The following is a 21193-nucleotide window of genomic DNA, read 5'->3' as shown; positions in this document are numbered from 1 at the left end:
TATGAAAGGGTACCTACCATAGACTAGTGGGCACAAGGTCCACAGTCGTATTCAACTCACACACCACACACAAGCACTTGTCCACAAGCTAGGACACCAAGCTCATCAGCCTCCAAGATATGAACCCGTGACTTGATGATTGGTGACCCAATGCTCAAGCCACTAAGCCTCCTTCAAGGTATTATAACTGTCTCCTTCAATAGTGGAGAATTTTCACACGGCTAAGACCCATGGGTGTGTATGTGAAATTCAAGTCTCATTTTTGCAAGGCTAAAACATGTGGGTGTGTGTGTGCAATTCAAGCCCCTAAGACAGCTCAAGATTCTATCTTGATCACTTCATATGGGTCGTTGTTAGCACTTTCAATGTCAATGCAATGCAAAAAAGGAAAAAAAACTTGGGGTCAAATTTATCTTCTAGGACCATCAAATCATCATCTTCAATACCAACATCTTAGTCTAGACTATAAGCTTGAGCAATTAATGTGATGGTGTAATCTTCCCTCATGTAAAAAATGATGAGTATGTTAGATAGAAGATAATACTCTTGACCTTGAATAGTGAAGGATGGAAGCATAGGGATAGCCAGAGTACAAGTCCCAAAATCAAGTCCTTCAGTAGAGACTACTCCTTTAATCGTTTTTTATTTTAGTGCAACAAGATCCAAATGTGCAGCCTCTTTACTCTCTTTCTCAAGATTGATATCTTGCTCTTCCACTTCCTGTGCCTCTTCAATATTTTTTCCTTTTTCTTCAAAACCAATTTCTTCTTGGGGATCTTCTTGGGCCTCTTCTGGCATGTCTTCTTGAGCTCCACAAGTAATATGTAGGAACATAGCAAAAGAAAGGCTCTCATCAAGGAGCATGCATCTTCTGGGATGAACTATGCAATTTGCCTTCTATGATTGGGCTAGGGTATCAAATATTCTAATCACTATAATCCTCAACTTTGGCTCCTTAATTAAGTCCTTGACATGAATATAAACCTTGTGCAAAATGTCTGTCATACCCTTCTCAATAACCTTTTGGAATTCTACCAGCTCCTCTACTAAAAAATCTCTGTGTATTCCTAATATGGTAGCATAATCTAGCTCTTTTTTCCACATCTCATAGAAAAGGTGGGAAGTCATGTTGAGCATTACATTTCTCAAAAAACTCAAAAAGCATCAAATCCGATGGCTTCTCGTCTTCTTTTAAGGTCTTTCCCTTGAATGTTATTGTCTTTTTTACAAGAGGCATGTCTTTGACAATTGCCTCCTCCTTTCCATTTGTCCTCTCTTTCTTGCCTATAGTTTTCTCTCTCTGATAACATGAACTTGATTTTTGCAATCTCCTCTTCTTAAATGGAATTTGTGATTTTTCCACTACACCTTCCATTAAAAATTGAAATACTTATCTCTCTCTCTCTCTCTCTCTCTCTCTCCCTCTCTCTCTCTCTCTATTTATATATATATACACACACACATACTCATACTCTCTCTCTCTTATTTCCTTTCCTAACTAGCCTCCTACAATCATATGCAATTTGGAGGGTTGGTAAGTTTCCAACCTTCCAAATCACATTTTGTTGCACACTTTTCCTATTGCTAAAATTTAGCAATTTTTGTAGATTTTGGAAATAAGCGTAGGCCAGAGAAGAAAAGAGAGAGAGAGAGAGAGAGAGAGAGAGAGAGAGAGAGAGAGAAGGGGGGGGGAGGTGCAATACAAGAATGTGTGCAATACTCTTAAGAAAATATGATAAAATGTATCCTACTTTCTTAAGAGTATTGCACACATTCTTCAAGAGAGAGAGATAAAGAGGGAGGACGTGCACTACAAGAAGGTGTGCAATACTCTTAAAAAACTATTATACCCCTTATCCAACCTACTCTCCCTTCCCAAGAAAGTAGGATACATTTTATCGTACTTTCTTATGAGTATTGCAACATTCTTGTATTGCAATTTATTGTAATTTCTTAATAGTATTGCACACATTCTTGTATTGCATCTCTCTCTCTCTCTCTCTCTCTCTCTCTCTCTCTCTCTCTCTCTCTCTCTCTCTCTCTCTCTCTCTCTCTATGTCTCTCTCTCCTAGTTGGCCTACCCTAATCTCTCGCCTATGCTTATCTCCAAAAACTACTAACTTTCAGCACTTAGTCTAGGAAACATGTGCCATAGAATGTGATTTGGACGGTTGGTAGCTTCCTATCTTCCAAATTACATTCTATTGTACACTTTCTTTTTCATCTTTAAGGCTAGTTAGGAAAGGAAAGGAGAGAGAGAGGTGTAATTCCTAGGTCTATCACTCTTCCACTGTGGGATACCCTCTGGTGGGATTTTAGGAGAGAGAGGGAGAGAGACAGAGATAGAGACAAAGAAAGCCTCATAGGGCAGAAGGATCTAGCAGTAGGTAGTGTTAAATTACACGGTGCAGCAGAACAAAAACTAAACAAAGAATAGAGAGTACACATCAAACTGGAGAGGAACAAAATTTTCCTTAAATACTGATGTAGTACAGATGATGGCTCCATCCACCCATGTGCTCCCACAGTGGAGCTTAGATGGTGATCTAGACAAATACTATGTGAAGAGCTACTAATTGGAAGATCTGATCTGATCTGAACTAATATGATACAATGGACTGGGGAGGTCGCCTCTTTATAGCTATGAGGGCGGTAGTCGGATCAATGTAGTCGATGGAACTGACTAGTCAACCTAGTCAGTGGAGCCGACTAGTCCACCTAGTCGGTGGAACTGACTAGTTGTCCATGGAATATTTAGGGAATATTCCCTATACCATCACCTCGGGAGCACTGACCCCCAGGCCCCAGCAAGAGTAAGGGGCTCCCACACAATCACCTTTCTACCATGAACAGTCTCATTGATAGACCTCGTCTGACATGCAAGTCAGGATCCATCCAGTGTCCTAGGTTCACACATGGCTTCTCCTCATATGGGGGCCTTACAACTTAAGCACCTTGGACCACTGGTGGTTACCAAGAGGGTGGGGCATTGAGCATATCTAACACCGCCCCTCAATGTCCACCCGTAGGTGAACTAACTTCTCGGCCCAATGCTGAGTCTCTGAAGATGACCCTGAAGCTTATCCTTCTCCAGTGCCTTGGTGAAGATATCTGCTCCATTTTGCTCTATTGGTGGACAATAGAACAATTCCACTATCCCACGTCCTCGATCAAATCATGCACATAGTGATACTATTCTCTATATGTTTTGTGCATGCATGAAACACTGGATTTTTAGCAATGGCCATGCAACTTTGATTGTCGCACCTCAGCACAGTTACCTCATCCTCTTGCACTCCCATGTGCCATAAGATCCTCCTCAGCCACACTGCTTCACAAGCAACAAAACATGCTGCCTTGTACTCAGCCTCGGTAGAAGATAATGTCACTGTTGGTTGTTTCTTACTGATCCAAGAGAAGATACCTGAACCTAAAGAGAAACAATATCCAGAAATTGATTTCCTCGAATCAACATCTCTAGCCCAATCTGAGTCACAATGACCAGCCAAGGAAGTGCCCGTATCATAGGTGATGCCATAATCAAGAGTGCCCTTCACATACCTGAGCACCCGCATCCCTGCATTCCAATGATTCTCCCAGGGCTTATTAGAGAACCTACTCAAAATGCCAATAGCAAAACTGATGTCCAGTCTAGTGTTGCACAGATAGATGAGACTGCCAACCAAATTCTTGTACCTCCTGATGTCTATTGGTGATGAGGCATCCTCCATAGACAACCTCACATTTACCTCCATAGGTGTAGCTATCTCCTTGCACTCGGACATACCAAATGTCTTCAAGATCTCCCTTGCATAATTCTGCTGAGAGATGAAGATCTTGCCTGGCTCTTGCCAGACTTCAATCCCCAAATAGTAGTGCATCAAGCCTAAGTCTGTCATCTCAAACTCAATGCTCAACGCCTTTCTTGTCTGCTGGATCATGTCTTCATAGTCACCTGTAATAAGGAGATCATCCACATATAGAACAATAATAGCAGATTTTCCACCTTTCCTGTACACATACAAGTTAGCATCTAAGGCACATCTTTTGAAGTTTAATTTATGAAAAAATTGTCTATCCATTTTGGTACCATGCTCTTGGGCGTGTTTCATCCTGCACAAAGCCTTCTTGAGCTTACATACCTTATTCTCAGAATGCAGGGCCTCAAACCCTGGTGGCTGAGCCACGTACACCTCCTCCTTGAGGTCACCATTCAAGAATGTTGATTTAACATCCATTTGATAAACTGGCCACTTTTTATGAGCAGCCACTGATAGTACTATGTGAATAGTGGTCATTCTGGTAGTCAGAGCAAAAGATTCCTGAAAATCAAATCCTTCAACCTCCAAAAATCCTTGTGCAACCAATTTGGCTTTGTACTTTTCCAAAGTCCCATCGGCCTTGTACTTTACCTTCCAAACCCACTTGGTGCTAATAACCTTTCTGTTAGGTGGTCAGTCTACCAGCTCCCAAGTTTCATTCTTCATGATGCTGCCATATTCTACTTGCATAGCGTTTTTCCAATCTTGATTTGCAAGTGCTTCCTCCAAACTCGTAGGCTCCTTTACTTCTACAATAATCTCAGCCATCAAGGCCATATTGACTATGTGAGCAGAAGCCCTCCTTTGCTCCTCGATTCTTTGAGACCGCCTTGGTCCATCTGCATGCTACTCAACAGACATAGGCACCTAGTTATCATGGTTGTAGAGTTGCCTTACCCATTGCGGTAATGGCTTTTTTGGTGGTGTAACAATAAGTTGGTGACTTATACCTTCAGCATCTGATATTTCCTCCTTTATAGCTCCTGGGACAGGTCCATAGTGAATTACCTCTTCGCTTGATGATAAAGTGGAAGAGCTCTTCTCTGCCTCCACTGCATGTGGCTGCTCCCTGAACACCACATCGCGGCTCACTATGATCTTCTTTGCCTTTTGGTCATACAACTTATAGGCTTTCTTCTCATCAAAATGGCCTAAAAAGATACATTTGGTGCTTTTTGGCTGTAGCTTGTTTCTCTCTTTGTCTGGTACATGTGCATAGCATTCACACCCAAACATTTTGAAATGGGAGATAGATGGCTTCTTACCGCTGTAAACCTCATGTGGTGTTTTACCTTTGAGTGCCTTTGTATAGCTACGATTAAGGATGTAAACCGCAGTATTGACAGCCTCAAACCAAAAGTGGTTTTGCACTCCAGCACCTTTCAACATACACCTCCCCATCTCCACGGTGGTCTACATTTGGCGTTCAACTATTGAATTTTGCTGAGGCGTATGTGGTGTCGTCATTTGTCGCTTGATCCCTTTGCTGTTGCAAAAATCTCCAAACTCCGTAGAAAAAAAACTCACCACCACCATCCGATCTTATTTTCTTCACTTTTCTCCTTGTTTCATTTTCAACAAGTTGTAGCCATTCTTTCAATTTACCAAAAGCTATGTAGGCATCTTACCGCACAAGTCAACATGCACCAACTCTAGAGGAGCGTTTGCTCTATTCTTGCTTTCTTGTGGGAATGCCTTTCTCTGTTGCTTGCCCATCATGCAAGCTTCACACGGTTCTTTGATTTCTACTACTGCAGGTAAGTGAGCAACCATCCCTTGCTTCTGCATCTCCTTCAGCACTGCAAATCCGATGTAGTCAAATCTTTTATGCCAAAGTCTGCTTGTGCCCACTCCAGTGGTCACTCTAAGAGCACTTAGCTCATACATGTTGTTCCTCCTTACTCCTGTGCCAGCAAGATTGCCTACACTATCCAGAATTTTTGCTCCTATCTTGTTGAACCTCACCTCATGGGTCAAGGTCAGTTATGGAAGCAATTGATAGCAAATTTCTCTTGATTTGTGGAACATACAGCACATTAGATAGTTTCTTAACATCTCCATTTACAGAAACAAATGAAACCATACCTGTACCCTCAACAGGGCATTTTGTGTTATTACCAACCGTCACAGGGCTGCATGGAACAATATAAACCCTTCTTGTAGGTCATGTGACGGGAGGCACCACTATCTAGCACCCATGAATCAGTTGTTGAAGCTTCTTGAACTGAGGAACACTCTTCCTCAATGGCCAGAAATAGATCCAACTCTGCTTGCGCTGTGTTAGCTGTCTCTTTCCCCTTATCTACCTTCTTCAGGGTACCATTCTTTTCATCTACTTTCTTGACCCGGCAATCTGCAATCACATGGCCCTTCTTCTTGCAATAGAAGCATTCTCCCTGAAACTTCTTCTTGCTGCCCTTCTTCTTTTTGTCTCACCACTAGTAGAGGACTCACCTTTGGTGGAGGAACCACCTTTGCCTTTCGTAGTGGCAGAGAACGTAGCATCCCCATTGTTGCCTCCATCTCGAGCTTTAAGCCTCAATTCCTCCTCCATAAGTAAAGCACAGAACTCCTCAAATGACAATGGTTGGGGTCTCACCTGAGTGTTAAGTGTTGTTACCAGTCCATCAAACCTTGGTGGACATATCTGAAGACACCGCCGAGGTAGCTCTTCACTAGTCTTTTGTATCCCAGCACTAGCCATCTGGTCACGTAGATTTTTGATTCGGGTTATGAACACCTTCGCTGTCTCTCCTTCATTAAACTTCTCAGCTGCGAGCTGATTCTCTAGGTTCTGGATCCTTGTCTGATTTTGCGTCTCATACTGACTCTTCAATATGTTCCAGGCCACAGTTGCCTTAGATGTATGCTGCAAAACACTATCAGTAGTACTTGTAACTAGGGCACACAGAGCATCTGCATTCCTGCATTTCCAAGCTCATAGAAGGTCAACATTAGGAGGTATCATACTCCTCGGATTTGCTGGGTCGGGGGTTACTTATGGTTTTAGGTCAGTCCCCAGTACTGTCTCCAGAAGCTCATATGAATCCAGAATAGCAATAATTTTAAACTTCCAGAGAGTGTAGTTCGTACCATCTAGCTTGCCTTCGTGGGCGAATCCTCAATGCCTAGATTGTTGGTGTAGCTGGTGCAGTTGCAGCTGCTGAACTTGAGTCGCTTCCTATTGCCATCAATCCGTATGATGTTAAAGCCCTCGCCTCTCTTCTACTCTTTGATCCTTAGAGCTGCTTGAGCTCTAATACCATGTTAAATTACACAACGTAGTGGAACAGAAAGTAAACAAAGATTAGAGAGTACACAGCAAACTAGAGAAGAATAAATTTTCCTTCAATACTGATGTAATATAGATGATGGCTCTGTCCACCCATGCACTCCCACAGTGGAGCTTAGATGGCGATCTAGATAGATACTAGGTGAAGAGCTACTAGTTGGAAGATTTGATCTGATCTGAACCAATCTAAAACAATGGACTGGGGAGGTCGCCTCTTTATACTATGAGGGTGATAGTCGAATCAATGTAGTTAGTGGAACCGACTAGTTGTCCATGGAATATTTAGGGAATATTCCCTATACCGTCACCTCCGGGGCTCTCGCCCCCAAACCCCCCCTGGGGGCCAGCTAGCCCCCAGGCCCCAGCAAGAGTAAGGGGTTCCCACACAATCACCTTTTTACCATCAACAGTCTCATTGATAGACCTCATCTGACATGCAAGTCAAATCCAGTGTCCCAGGCTCACACATGGCTTCTCCTCATATGGGGGCCTTACAGCTTGAGCACCTTGGACCACTGGTGGTTACCAAGAGTGTGGGGCATTGAGCATATCTAACAGGTAGGGTAGTTGCTTGTAGGAAGTAGTTCGTGGAGGTGAGACAGAGGTGAAAGTGGAGAATGGTTGACTCTCTAGAGGAGTGCTCCCACGGTGGGGTAGGGAGGAGGAGCTAGTAGCAGGTAGGTGGTGGAGGTGGAGAAGAAGATAATATTTGATGCTCTAGTGGGGCTGCCTCTCTCTCTCTCTCTCTCTCTCTCTCTCTCTCTCTCTCTCTCTCTCTCTCTCTCTCTCTCTCTCTCTCTCTCTCTCTCTCTCCCTCTCTCTCTATAGATTTGCATGTAGTGATGTATGAGAGGTGGCTTACCTCTCTCTGAGCTATCCATCTTCTTGTAGCACTTGTATGTATTGCTTTCTTCACGGTACTTTTAGGAATTGGATGCGAGTGGGGACGTGGTGTGCCATGGATGATGGAGGGAATAGACTTGCATTCAAAGGTAGGGTGTGGAGAGGGTGGCATAGGGAGGATGACGGCATGCCGAGGATGCCAGGATGCGAAGGAATGCTATGGGCACTGGCGCTTGGATGATGAGGGTAAGTGAGGGTAGGTTGCAAGGAGGAGCCACACAAGTGAGGTAGGCTATAGGTTATATGAGGGCAGCATGGGGCACTAGATGAGGGGAAATAAATACACACACATGAGCCTACCTACTCAACTTGATACACATGTTCGACCACGTGCCACACAAATGATTTCCAAGATGGAGTGCATGCTCCAAGGGTTAGCACCTAAATATAGCAATTGCTTCTAGATATGGTCTTTTGCATGCTCCAAAGGGTATCATCTTGTTCTCCAACTCCACCATGAATCTCGATCACCTCATCGTAATCTCAATCATCGCGAGACTGCATGTGTTTCACTCCATCATGCGCATGTTTTCCGCTCCACTATGTGGATGCCCATCCAGGATGTCAAACATTATCTTCTTCTCCACCTCCACTGCCTACCTGCTACTAGCTCCTCCTACCTACCCTCATTAACCACCGCAGGTACCCCACTAGAGAGTCGATGATTCTCCAACTCCACCTTCATCTCACCTCCAAAGCCTACCTGCTACTACAAGCAACTACCTACCTTCCACTAGATCCTCCTACCCTACCAGGTACTCTCTCTCTCTCTCTCTCTCTCTCTCTCCCCTTTCATTTTCTTTCCTTTCCTAGCTAGCCTCCAAAGTACGCATGAAAAAAAAAAAGTGTACAGTAGAATGCCATTTGGAATGTTGGGAAGTTCCCAACCTTCCAAATCGCATTATGTTGCACACTTTTACTAGCGCTAAATTTTTTTCAATTTTTGTAGTTTTTGGAGATAAGGGTAGGCAAGAGATTAGGGTAGGCCAAACAGGGGGGAGAGAGAGAGAGAGAGAGAGAGAGAGAGAGAGAGAGAGAGAGAGAGAGAGAGAGAGAGACTATCCCTTTGATTGGCATAGCCTATTCCCTTCACTTAGCCCCTATTTGATTGGCATCCTTCCAACCTTTTTTTTCTCACCCCCTCAATTGCCTGTTCTTATTGGAAAACATGTCTCCCCCTTAATTGGTTTGAGAGATGATCAATATGTTAATCAGTTTCCTTCTGAAGCTTGTATCACGAAGAATCACCTCACTCAAACCATTCAACAAGTATTGTTCTAACTAGTATTCTGATAAAGGATTATGAAACCAAAGTATTGGGAGAGGATTTCCTCCAATGCTTTATCGACTTTCAGACAAACTTAGTATAGTGTATATTTTGCTTAGCTATAGGACTAAGTAAGAATTGAACAAGATACTTACTATATATAACAAGAGGCTCTTCCTTTTGAAAACAACTGAAAGGCCACTCTCTTACCATTGGTCACAATAGCATATCCATGACTCGCATAGTTCTATATGCCTATGTCTCTGTTCCACCACTATACATTGCTTTGTATGCTTAGTTAAACTATCGAGTTAAAGCACCTTCTTTCTCTACCCACTAGTGGTGTAGTTTGATCCTTTCTATAAACTTGCCATACTACATTCTAATTCGCCATGCCTCATCTTCCATGAAGCCATGGAACTAAACATCCATCACATCATGTTTCTCATCATAAGATTTCATGTCTCTCAAAATTTTATTTGAGCTATTATGTCTTTCACTTTCATTTCACAAATGGCTATTATCTATAGAATTTGGTTAATCGCTGTGCAAAAATCTCTTTAACATCATCTAAAAAGTTAATTTTCACATCAACTTAAGAGTGCTCAATGTTCATACCTTGGTCCCTTGGGTCATACATGTGTGTCGCCATTGTTGACCACCCATGCACCCTTCCTACATGATCAAAGCAAACCCACAAAGATTGCAAATCCCCTTTTTTTTGCATCCTAATCCTCTCCAAAAATCAACACAAGATGCCGGACTAGTCATGGACATTTTCAAAATGTAGCTTCTCTCATTGGTAGTATCCATTAATTGCCTAGGAGACAAGGAAGCATGGAAGTATTTATACTGACAATTTGCTTTCAGCTTTAGAATAGAATCAATTGAATCATCAATTGGATTTGAAGCAACTTTGAATGTCTCTATCCATCTTCGAAGTCCATAGAAATAATTATTTATCAATCTTTTTTACGAGACATTGAAAATGAACCGTAGTTACAACTTTTGTACCCTCTAATATAGCTTGCCGACGAGCTATGTTGGAGGGGTCTCCATAAATCATTCCCATTTTATTTTTGGCACCCTCCGACATAGCTTGCTGGCAAGCCATGCTAGATAGGCTCTCCAAAAATCCATCCTGTTTTATTTTTTGGCACCTTCTAACATAGCTCGCTGACGAGCTATACTGGAGGGGTATAAAATTTAGTGTGCCTCTTTTCTTTGAACAAAGGTGCATTCCTTTAACAATGTAAATGCAAAGATATTTGGTCAATCGTTATGCTCATGTCTTATGGATATGCCTCGTTATAGTAAAAATTTAAAGTAAATCATGCTATTTCTAAAGCATTGAATCCATCAAATAGTTTTTGGTTGCTTGCAAGCCTTGGTCTATTGATGAAATACATGCAAATCCCGTGGGACTCTTGGCTTTAGTATAAGGATTCTGGGTGCTAAATTTATAGGATTTCATAATTGAAGACGTTTATGATCTTATGGGAATGCAAATTATGGCCAAAGAATGTTTTTTGTGTTAAGCCATAGGATAGTGCCCAAAATTGTTTCCTTTTAAAAGCATTGTGGTATCTAGATTATAATCTATAATTCCATTAATGTTTGTTATGCCAAAAAGGAATGTCTGACAACTAGGTATATGTTTGTTGGGTCTCATGATTTATAGTGATGAAAGAGAAAGAGAGAAGAGAGAGAGAGAGAGAGAGAGAGAGAGAGAGAGAGAGAGAGAGAGAGAGAGAGAGAGAGAGAGAGAGAGAGAGAGACGATAATGATTTGGAGCATATAGAGAGAAAGGAAGGATAGGAAGAAATGGATTGGAGAAAGATGTACTTGGAGAAAGTTCTTATCTCCTCACGATAGTGGATAAGATGCAAATTTGTTTTAGATGACTTTGGATAAAAAGGGGACTGTTTCTTTTGGTGATGATGATGATTTGGTTGAGGATTATTTAAATGAGGTAGAATCAAAAGAAGAAGAGAAAGCTGTCAAAAGGAAAGGAAAGAGAAGAAAAAGGAAAAAAGTAAGAATGACAACTGGAATTGTTGGCTCATAGGCTGAGTGTTGTGAGAGGTTTTCCACCCACATTAATCCCTTTATGTCACATTTATGTACACGATGGAGTGAGGCAAGTTGGTCCCAAATGATCCACTTTGAAAAATTACTTTTATCTCTGATGGAATTTTAGAGGAGAAGGGATCCTTATGGTTCAGAGATTCTAGTCACAAATGATATCTTTTCCACATGGGATCCTATTTTTGGTAAGAAGTTCATAAAAAATTTGAGGATAGTTTGAAAGATAATGACATATGCGCAGATTTGAAACACAAAATACTTCTTTGCCAGGATGGCAATAATAGGAAACAAAAGTGGATGGAGGCTATAAAAGAAAATTAGAGGTTGAATGCTTCAAAGCACATTGTAGTGAGAGCAAGCTTTATATCTGTTGGTCCCACGGATGAATTACCATTGATTGGAGCTTTAAATATATTCCCTCTTTACTATTGTATTCAAATTGTTTTTATTAGGACATACTTGAAAAGAATTCTCACTGGCATTTTTATGTTGTTAAGGAACGATTAAATGAAGAGGCCTTTGTTAAGATGGAGTTGAAAGCTCTCCTATACTCTATTAGGAAATTAGGAGACATTGGTGACTCTTTCTTTGCATCTAGTTTACTCCAAAGGAGACCTATGGATCATGTACTCTTGATGAATAAGGAGTATGTTATTTCAGCATGTGTAAATAATTTGTGTTTTAATTTGCATTATTATTGGAGTGATTTGTTTGGCCCTAAGAGGTCTTTGGACAAATCGATTTCTATAAGCTTGAGTTGCAAGGGAAGGAAAGTTAAAAATGCATGGGGGATTGCCTTGGGACCCCCTTACTAGGTACATGTTAGCTTGGATTTTGTTCCCAATAAGTACTTTGAATCACTCCAACGTCTTGCTCCACCATTTTGAATTTTAGTACTTGAATTGAGTATATATCACTAGAAAGGGAGATAAGGGAGAGAATTCACAACAACATCTTGAGATGATTGTCGGACGTTGCCACACAAATAATATGAGCAAGCTTCTAGGAATTGTAGACCCAAAGAACAATGACAAGTGGTTTCAGTTGGTGACCATTAAGACTTCTCAAGATTTGACTTTAGAATGAATTTAGAGAAACTGCAACATGTGAGGAGAGTTGAGTTGTCAAATGAGTAGAAATGTTGTTTCCTATCCTTGTCACATGGTGGTGTAGCAATAAGATCATACCATGTAATATCCTCCTAGACTTGATAAAGATCACCAAGGGTGGGAAAGGAAGTTTTTTATGAGAATTTGTATCTAGGAGCTGATGAATTATTGCAAAATATTTTCGTCAAGACATAACAAGTTGGTTAAAGAAGATTTCATTTAATCTTGTTTTTAGTAATTCCAACATTATTGCATTTTTTGTATGATTGTATTTTTCCTTCATGAATTTTAGTAATGAATAGAACTACGTGATTGCAATGAGTTGGATTTTCTTTACCACCAAATACTTTAGTTTGCCATTACATGAATACATTGGTTGTTCACTATTGAGAGGACCTATCTCATGACATTATGGTTTGCATGGAGCCCACTTTGACTCCCAAAATATGGTAGGAAATTATTTTGGCAGTAAAGCCAGTAGTGTGGAGGTAGCTTTTTTTTCTCATTGTTGTGTGAGTTTTGCAATGTTGAATGTGATGTTTAGTCATTGAATGACATTTAGATTTGGGTGTAGGCTATTGTTTCATCTTTTTCTAGTGGGAAAGTGCAATACCACTACACATGTGGAATCAAACAAAGATTGTGAAAGAGATGAACATGTATTTGGTGGTAATGATTTTGCTATTTGGAAAACTAAATGCAAATCTGTTGTCATTACTTTGCATTAATCAAGATATCTTGCAATATTTTGTATCATATATGCCATTTTAAAATTTTGTATGGTGGACTAAAAGCCACTACTTATATGTGGAGAATGGATAACTTATGTGGATGACATTGCTAGTTGTAAAACTAAATGGAAAGCTCTTGTCATTACTTTGCATCATTACTCTAAGTTGCAAAACTCTTTCAATGTATTCATTGATAATTAGTCTTTTGGATAGCAAAATTTTGTTACAAAGTGATTCCACTTCCATTGGCTTGTAGCTAGTTATCCTTAGAGCTCTTATAGGCTATGGTTGAGTAGTGAAGCAAAATAAAATAGTAGGCTATTCAAGATATCTTGTGATATTTTGCATCATTCCTATTCAATTATAATATTGTGTACCTAGTATCATCCATTTATATCACTTGAATTAGGCTGCGTTCAAGTTGTGTTGTTTTGTTAGAAATAATGTGAAACTTGTGAAACTCGTATATGCATTATGGGAATGGGACATTTTTAAGTTTTGTATAATGGGATCATAGCCACTGAATATATGTTTCGACTAGTCATACATAGCTAGACGTTTTGCATTGTTTAGTTACATTATTGTCATGTTATAGATGGTGCAACATACCCAAGGAAAACTCATGATGTTTCTATAAATTGGGGTATTTTTTAGTTTTGTGTGATGGAAGCATAGTCATGGCTTGAATGTAAAACTTAACATTGTGTGTCTCGCATATCTAGATGTTTGGAGACATTGTTCAAGTGATGATGCAACAAAGCTAAACCTTAATCTCATACATGTCCTTTTGAAATGGAAATTTACCTCCCCCCCAACCATCATAGTAGTTATATGTTTTGCTATCCCCCCTTTCCTATCGCACATAGCTAGCCACTAGCTATACATTTTGAGGATTGAAAACTTGATATAACTTGCAAAACTCGCAAAATGTCAAAACCCTCTCGGTTTGAGCTACAATCTCCTCTTGTTTCTCGGTTTGAGTTGCAATCTCCTCCAGTTTCTTGATTTGAGCTACAACTAAATCTGTATAGGTTCCTTTTTAGTCGTCGTCAAATATTTAATCCTTGCATCTTTGAATACCTGATCCTTGAATGCTGCATCTTTGAAAATTGCTCCCTGTTCTTTAATTTTCATGTCTTTACCTGCTCTTCCATATGTACCCTACAAATCCAACAAAGAATTTTTGAAATCAAAGTTAGTATTAAAAATTTTTGCATCTCCCGATCTGGCAGATTGTGCCTCCTATGCTGCCTCCAGTTTAGCATTCTCACCCATGAGAGCCTCCATAGTGTATGCTACTGAAGAAAAGGCCTCATAAGGTCTCTCCGCTATCACCATCATCCTGCCTTTTATAATGGTCCACAAAGTCTGAGAAGTCTCAATCAAATCATCTTTGAGCTCATTTACTTCTGTACCTATCATGAAAACCCCATCTACTTCTTCAACCATAGCCTTGAGTTGTACTTCCACCCCTTCCAAGGCTTTCACTCTTTCTCTAGCAATTACCACAAATCAACCTGTAACTGTGTATAATCTTCAGATAATTTCTGCAATTGTTTGAAAAATGTGTCCATCTCATTTAGCCATTGTTGTACTATAGGGAGGCAATCTTTTTGCATCTTCAATTTCTTGCTCAATTGATAAATCTCCTCCCCCTTCTGTTCCTTGTACTGTTTAAATTCCCTCTACTGTTTTACCAGTTGTGCTGCTGCCCTTGTGTAATCTTCATTGCTTCCTACTGAATGACCTCCATTTTGGCTTGTAATTCTTGTTTTTCTTTTTGCAAAACCATAATTTGAATATCCTGCTATCTTTGGAGTATCACTTGCTATTCTTGAAAATTCTTTAACACTCCTAGAGCGATCTCGACTTCCTTCAAAGAAATTTTTCTCGACTCCCCTGCTCCTGAGAACATGTCTGCACAGGAGTGTGATGTTCTTCTAGTTCAACCCTTGCTGGTTCATTATCATCAAACTGCCCCTTCAAATCGACTTGGACCTGCTTTTTTACTTGCTGCCTAATTTTGCTCTCTTTCTGAGTTTGCTGTAGATTTTTCAGCAAAGCACCATTGCTAATTGGCTCATCCCACAGGCTTTGAGCAAGACTCTTTCCAAACACCATTATGTTTGCTTCCTCTATAGTGTATTTGGCCTCCTTAGTCTCATTCACTACTTTCCATCGATCTGCATCTATAGCTGATGTAGTTGCATGGACATCGCTTCTTGCTTTAGTGCGAGTTTCCTCATTCGGACTAGAGAGCTCCTTAATAATCATAGAGGACCTTTTGCCATACTCAAATAGCACGATAATGAATGGACCAACCTTTGAATGGTTGTTTGTGCCTGCCAATGCCTTCTTGTTCACTTCCATCATCAACCTATCATGGATAATATCAACCCATGAAATCTCACATCCTCTCTCAACTACCCTGAGAACTGCATAGCTTTCTCTAGACATGGTATTAGTTTTGATCAACAATTTAACACGCTCCAAATACCACTCCAGTTGCTTTCCACGTAGAACATCTTGCACATTGTACATCAAGAAATAATTTTTTGCTGTTGTTGGTTGCCCAAACTCTCTCAATATATCTGCTTCAACATCCTTACCTCTTCTAGAATTAAAGGTACTTGAAAAACATATGCGATAAGACAACCATACCTGGACCTGTTCTTTTGAACTTTTCATACTAGGTCAATGCTTCTGGTTGCGCTCTCCATATATTCCATGTGGTAAAGCCGCATAATTCATCAGCCCAACTTCTTCCAACCAATATCCATGTTTCTTCAAATCTAGTGACACCTTGAAGCTCATGAACGAGAACGGCTTCTTTGTTGGTGGCGAGACAGTTTCTTCAACCAAATTGTCATCCTCCTCCTCTTCCACTGTTGTCGGTTCCAGCTCAGGTTCTGCCTCGATCACCTCTTTGACACGAGGGCTTTGTCGCATTGGTTGCTATTGTTGCTTCTTTCCCATGGCTTGTTGCTAATCCCCCGTGACGACCTCGCTCAAGAGATATAGGTAGGTGTCGTTTATTTGCACAACTTCTGCTAATACCCAAAGATCTGCGTGATGACGCCTCTCCCTTGATAAAGAATGCAACTCGCTGCCCATACAAGCTTCACAACTCCTAGAATGCGAAATAGCCACAAGCCAACGTACTTCACTCAGTGCAGTGAACTTTGAGGTATTCCCCACTTAAGTACCACCATGCATGCGGACTTTCAATCGGTACTCACAACAATTCAATCGGCACACACAACACCTAATAATGATTTTTGATTTGTTGGCTCCTAGATTGATGAAAATCATCATCAATTGACACATGCACCGTACTGCCACTTCTTTCACCCACTTGAATTTTCACATCTTGCTTCCATCTTTGTACAACACTAGACAAGACCTTGCTCGGGAACAAGTCGAAAACGAGTCAGACATCTCCGCGAGTCAGATTGGAGTCAAACCGGTTGAAGTTGGACTAGTATCGAATCAACTTGAACTCTAACTTAGGTCGGATTACCTTAAGTCGAATAGCAGTCAGATCTGGTTGAAAAAGTGTCGAACTCTTGCCCCGTCAAAACTTACCACTGCAATCCACTGTACACAAGATTTAGCCATGCTTTGACTAACCCAACCATCACAGAGAAACACCTGATCAGATTGCCAAATGGTTTACATTTTGCAATTTCCAAACTGCTTCCCTTGTGATCATCTCCTATAATTCAAAGTAAGTGATTATCTAGTTATGCTACATAGAGGCCTAAAGCCTTCTACTAGATCTCTAAAGTCTAATCTCTATAACCATCTTCAAATGTAGTCAACATTGGAGTCTAGTAGCACTTCATCTACCATCACGAGAGTGCTTCTGTTTCAACTCCGTTCAAAATACTCATAAGGAAATCAACATGTAAGTGGTTCTCCACTTCCTACAAGAAGTATATTAATTTTTAAATTCAATAGAAGATGATTTCTTTTGTAGAAATATGCTAATAAGATTTATATAATTTGAAGAACTCTAAAGAGACTATTTATTGCATTGCATCATTGCCCACAAAATATCAAAATAAATTGGGTGTAGTTCATCCATTGCACATGGAGGTAAGACTGGAAATCCTTTGTCTTGTGAGCATTCATTTTTAACTTTATCCAGAGAGCTTTAAGATGAAGGTCTTATGCATGATTTACAAACACCACAACAAATGGACGTACATTCTTGCAGGTGGAGGATTCTCATTAATACCAAGTATTTTTTTAATAGTTATTTCAAAGAAGGTGCACCATTAGTTGTAAGTACCATTAGCTTTCCATTCATGTATTTAAAATTGTTATATAACATTATGAAACTGAATTCTTGTTGCTATTTGTGTATATGACCGAAGATAGTTATGATGCACACTATATATTTAACTTCAAGGCAAGGATGATCATGGAGCTCCTTCAATATGCTTTCTTTGGACCAAAATTGAAAAGTATGGAGGAAAAAAGCTCAAATACAATAGAAGATGTAGAAGTCTCAAAGACAATGGGAGACATCATGCCAAAGCAGGTTGAGGAGCCTCATGTATAGGTGCTGGACACTCAGCCTCCACTTGAGGACCCAAAGTAGGTTGAGGAGCCTCATGTATAGGTGCATACCCATCACCCGATCCTCCACTTTAGGGTACTCAGATTCCACTCAAGATACTAAGCTTGAACCTAAGGAGCCTACACATGATCATCAATTTCCTCAAGATGCATGACAGGGTCAGCCATTGTCTCCATAGCATATTGCATCTCAAGAATCTCCTTAGGATGTTCTTATGACTAAGGGCTAGTCTCAAATATGAGTTTAGCATTAGACTAGATGGAAAATTTTACTCCCCTTGAGGGACAATTTTTTATTGTAATAGATGTTAAATTCTTTTGATAGTCATGCATGTATCATAAAGGAAAATTCTTTAGAAATGACCCTTCATGAGAAAATGAGAGAGAGAGAGAGAGAGAGAGAGAGAGAGAGAGAGAGAGATGACTCATGAATATGGAAATATATTTAAAAATCATGTATAATGCTAAGATTACAATCATTGTAAAACTGATCCATATATTAACAAAGTTGATGTACAAGTGCAAGTGGGATCCTTGCTATTCTTGCTCCTCATTAGAGTTTACAAAGAATGAGTAGTCCGTTATATCCACCTATCACCTTGCAACCAAGTAGTGATCGGGTCTATTTAGCACATTCCCCAAACTTAACTTCCATTTTAAGACCCCCATAGCATCAATTGTTGCCTCAAGGGCTGCATGAAAAGAAGTAGTGAATTAGGATAAAGAAACAACACTATATTTGACTTTTAGAATAGAGTAGAAACACAATACTTCTCTATCTTTTTGAAGTCAACTTATTCCATTAGATCAAGATCTGAACTCGTTTAGTCCTGACAACAAATCAATTGACATTACAGTTAATGAGAATGGAAACTTGGTGAGTGTTATATCCTTCAGACAACAATGCACCCTCACACAAACACACGGACATTCATATAGTATTTCAACAGGATTTGCATTCACGCTCAACAACATGAAGGTGAACATGGAGTGTTTATTAGATTTAATATTTATGTTTGATTAATTAATTCTACTAATTTGTTAACACTTTTTGTTAATAGGTTGTTTGAAGGAGAGAAAGTACACTTTGATGCAGAGAGATCCATAATGGGATTATTGAGATAAATTGAAATTGATAATTATAGGTACCCAAGACTAATGATTTTGTATAGACAACTTACTCCGTTTATAGTAAAAGGAAAATATAAAATTATGAATCACAATCATGTAGCTAGGAACAACCTCACAGTATACTGAGTTGGATGTTATCTTATCCCAACCTTCATCCAAGAAGTTGAAAATATATTGGGTTCCATTGGCCTTGTAATTGAACATTGTTTTACAAAACTTTAATTGCCAAGTGACTAAACAACTCAACAAAGACTATGGTTGGCATGCAAATGTTTATTTTTCATATTTTGGTTGCAATTCTTGGCTGTAAGGACCATTGGACTTCTGTGAACAACTTGTCTCTATCGCTCTTTGTCACATTACCTCCAAGATTTGGCCAATCAATGGTGTTCCATGTTGGGAGGTCTAGTTTTTCAACACACCATGTGTGTTGCCCTTGTCTAGTAATTGGTAAAAATCATCATAGAAATAGATACCTAATTGAGCAAGATTCATTGCATATCTACCTTAATATTGCAATTCCCCTATGGATCCATGTAACTCATCCATGAATCCTAAAATGCATTTTGTCGGTTGCCACTCTCCATACGATGAAATATATCTGAAGGAAAAGAATAAATGAAGTGAGACAAATATTAAGCAAAAAAAATTGAGTTATGTTATATAAACTCTCAAGGACGTCACTTACAATTTGGTCTATGCTGTGAAAGATAGTTTGGATAATCCAACATGGCAAGCTCTTTATGCATGTACACATGCTAAATCGATAAATTTTCCATTTTTGATTTCTTCTGATCCTTTGTTCTAAAATCCTTCACTTTACCCTTCCAAGATGTCAAAATTTCTTGCTAGATTACCTTTTTCTTCTTCTATAGAAGACATAAGTCGGCGTGGTAATGGACTCACATTTATAACTTCATCGGAGGATAATTTAATCCTAAGAGTTGGAGACCTGAAAATTCAAAGCAAGAGATCCATAGTGCAATCTAAGTCTCAAGCACCTAAAAATTCAAAAACATAAATGGACAATGCAAAGAGCAAAATTTATATCCTAAGCTATGGCACTTTGATCACTCTCCATTTCATAGTCTTATTACCAAAATGAAAGTTATGTTCTCATTTATGACAAGTTAGAAGACACCTAGATTTTTATGGCATTTTTGGTTGTCCTCACCACCAGCTTCTTTTGAGCCTATCAAACAAAATCCAACCCAAAACCAACGCATTTGAAAAGTCAAAAGAAGGCAACCTGTTGAAAATAATCTAATACAAATTTTGGTGCATTTGTAAACTCAAAGAAACAATTTCAAAAAGCAAAGTGGTCATGTTTATGCCTTGGTCCTCGATAGCCAAGTTAACCCAGCATTTTGTATAAGGATATACAATTGTGATTTCTTGTTGCCACTGGAAAATGCAAAAATACAATCCAAGTAAGAGCTTAAACATCAAAATTTTTGAAGAACAATAATTGATGAAATGGAGAAATACAAGAGGGGGAAAAAGTTTAGGAAGGAACACACATTTCAAAAAGCACGACTCGACATGCCAATAGATACACGAGCAAGTGAACAAAGGAGAGAGAGAGAGAGAGAGAGAGAGAGAGAGAGAGAGTTCCCCCTACCCCGTGGTGGTGGGAACACAAAAGTACTGGTAAAGTCTTTACACCCAAGGGTTGGGGTGAGTTTTGTTGATATATCATGTCTATCAAAGAGGCTAAGAAGATTTGGGTTGTGAAGCTCTAAAAATTTTGAACCACCACCATGAGCATTGCCTAGTGCAATGACCCCTACCCCGTGGTGGTGGGAACTCGAACATTCTGGGAAAATGTTTGCACCCAAGGGTTGGGGCGAGTTTCATTGATCAATCAACTCTATTAAAAAGGAACTAGTCAAAACTATGAGGTTGTGGGGAGAATGGCACTATTTCCACTCCCCTAATGGTGGAGTCTTTGCATCCAAGGGTTTGGTTGTGAAGCTCTAAAATATTTGAGGAGAATGGCACTCACCACAACCTACTATAAGATTGTGGGTGATGGCATTTGTGCCATTCTCCACTTGCAATGAGGTTGTAGGGAATGGAATTTGTAGGTAATAGCAGTATACTCCCCTTGCAAGGCCATCATTTTCAATTTTCAAAGCATGAATGGTACTAGTGCCATTCTTCCATAATCATGGCTTTGCAAAAGAGCCATGGGACTATTTCTATTTTCAGATTGCCATTCTCCCCTTTACAAGGGGGGAATAGTGCTAGTACCAAGCCCCCATTGC

The sequence above is a fragment of the Dipteris shenzhenensis genome, chromosome 31 (assembly GCF_047967505.1).
Source record: "Dipteris shenzhenensis isolate YYH24624 ecotype China chromosome 31, Dip_SZ_1.0, whole genome shotgun sequence".
NCBI lineage: Eukaryota > Viridiplantae > Streptophyta > Polypodiopsida > Gleicheniales > Dipteridaceae > Dipteris > Dipteris shenzhenensis.
The sequence above is the reverse complement of the archived record's forward strand: the minus strand, read 5'-3'. Positions refer to the sequence as shown.